A 2,767-nucleotide genomic window follows, 5' to 3' on the forward strand; every position below is an offset into this window, starting at 1 on the left:
AATTCCAGGGAAAACAGAAATTTAACATGAAACAAAATGTAATCATAATACATATGGCTGTGTGTAAAATAAATCATAGTGAAAATAATGTAGACTCTGAACTTTGATTGAAACAAAAATGATCTCATCTAAACCATCACTCCTTTCCTTGCATTCTCTATCCCTACCTTGCTCCCCACCCCATAGCTGTTATCTAACTGATAGTGTATCTCTCTCTCTCTGTCTCTCTCTCTCTCATCTGTCTATCTATTTGTCTATCTATCTATCTATCTATCTATCTATCTATCTATCTATCTATCTATCATCATCATCTATCATCTTTTTTGTTTGTTTTTGTTTTTCTTATTGAAACTTAAGCCCTATGAGAACAAAAACTTTGTCAATTTTGGTCACTATTGGATCTTCACATTGCTTAGAACAGTGCTGAGTTTATAGTATATCTCAGTAATTTCTCCTAAATACATTGATATAAATTTAGGAGGAGTGGAAGAATGCATATGTGTGTGTGTGTGTGTGCATGATTTATTAGAAAACTAAATCTTTATTTGCATCATGCTCAACAGGATATCCTCTAAAATAAAAACAACAAACAGAGCAAAGCATCTATATAGCAATATGAAGGTAAACAGCAGAAGAGCTATAAGAGTTTGAAGTGGCTCCTCTGGTGAGAAGTGAGAGGAGTGGAGCAGGGGCTGCTATGTTTGGTTTTAAGACTTGTAAACTTTTTTGACATTGATACCTGGCACATGTAATATAAATTTTTTAAAAAGCAACCAATGAAGGCCTAAAACTCTTATCTCTTGTATATATTTTTGTATAAGACCTATGTTTCTTTTAAAAGTGAACAGCCTAATAGGAGATTTTAGGTTAGCTTGGTAGAGTAGTATTAATTTCTAGGTACAAGTTAAATTTCTCTCTCAGATGAGAGAAGTCAACTTCTTGTGAAATTTTTCTAAAGAAATACAAACATCTGTCTACATTAAATATCTTTGAATTTCTTCTTCATACCTAGTAGATTCTTCTGAAAATCGAGTTAAAGAACAATGGCAAGACAGGACTGTGTATATCTCTGACTTTTAACATCTCCAATTTTCTGAAGCATGAGCTCTAACAAGGCATTAAATCTCCCTGAGCCCACTTAGTTCCTTCATTTATAAAATGGTCCTGATAATATGCACCTCTTTGGATTATAGCAGTTATCAAATAATATGTCTGTGTGAAATCTCAGTACAATATAGATATTTGATATCTGCTAGTTTTCTACCCTTCCTTCTCACTCCCAGAACTAAGTGGGATCATGGCTGAATTAGCTGACCAAAAAAAAAAAATGCCAGTGACAGGATTTAAACTTCTTTAAGTCTATAAAGAGTTTGAGGGAAGTTTGTGCTTCTTTCTACATTATTGGATATTTCCATGGGGATGCTTGGTCCATATATGTCAGAGACAGTAACTGAGAAGAGACAGTTAATTCACAGCATTGTTATTTACCATGAAGACTGTCATGGAACAAAGAGGACACTCCTGCCAGGCATCATTCATCTTTACATTCCCATAGCACCTAACACTTTATCTAAGCACTCAGTCAGTGCCCCTGAACTTGGCTTATACACTGACACTGGTTAATATGAACCAGTTTGGATGGTATTACTACTGTCCAAGTGTCATTTGGGACAGAGGTAGGTTCAATTCTACTACAAATGTGAGAACATATGTTATCACCTCAAATATTGAATTAACCAGCTTGTTTGCCAAAGGGACTAGAGACACTCTCTGGCCAGAGTCTGCATAATGAATCCTCTAATGGACCTTCTTGCTTCTCTACAAAAGGTTAATTTCATCCTCCATCACGAAGCCTTGTGAATGGTCCTCGGGGTTGTTCTTGGTAAAGAAAGAGCAGGTCTTGTTAAGTATTAATGATCACAGTGGCAAGTTTACAATATCGCCTCCTCCTTGGGAAGAAGATCACTCCACTGACATTTATCAAAGGAGCTTCCACTGGGGACCAAGAGCACAGCTGTCATTACTCTGCATTATGGGCACAGAGGAAAATGGCAGATTCTCTCCCATCTGCTATTTGCCACAATTTCCTAACCCAGATACAAATGAAGCTACAAAGACACAACATGAATGGAGAGGGATGAAAACCAGAATTTCCACTTAAAGTGAAATTGTTCTAATTCTACCACTATAATTTAAGAAAAAAATATTTGCTTATATGGCTCATGATACTTTTCCTTATTTCCCATGAAAAAGCTTCTTTGAAATTCAGGAGAGTTAAATTGTCAATCTCATGTCAATTTGGCATTTCCCAATCAGGACAAATAGGCAATCAAGTTTCTTCTACACAGAGCATTAGATAAAAGATGTTTTATATGAATGTGACAGAATAAACTGAGGACTATGTACACTGCTACCTTTCCCCCATCAGAAGAATAATTTGAAATTTAAAAATAACTTGTAAAAAATTATTTGATGAGGGTTATCAATGGCAAGGATGTATGAGGTATTCCTTTTGATCTGTTAAAAGATCTTCCTCTAGATTCATAAAAAGGAACGTATCATTTGCTCCACTGTGTGCCAGCCTCTGCACACACTCCCTGCCTCCCTCACCCAGGTTGCCACTAAAAAAGAGTCAGGGAATGGGACTGGACTTGGGGGAGGATACTCCTGTCTTGTCTCCAGATGACAGCAGGACTTCCCACAATCCTCCACACATCTCCCAGTTTCTCCCACACTCACCACCCCGTAGAGAGGTAAGGGGCTTCTG

This window comes from Pteropus vampyrus, unplaced genomic scaffold (genome assembly GCF_000151845.1).
Source record: "Pteropus vampyrus isolate Shadow unplaced genomic scaffold, Pvam_2.0 Scaffold136, whole genome shotgun sequence".
Lineage (NCBI taxonomy): Eukaryota > Metazoa > Chordata > Mammalia > Chiroptera > Pteropodidae > Pteropus > Pteropus vampyrus.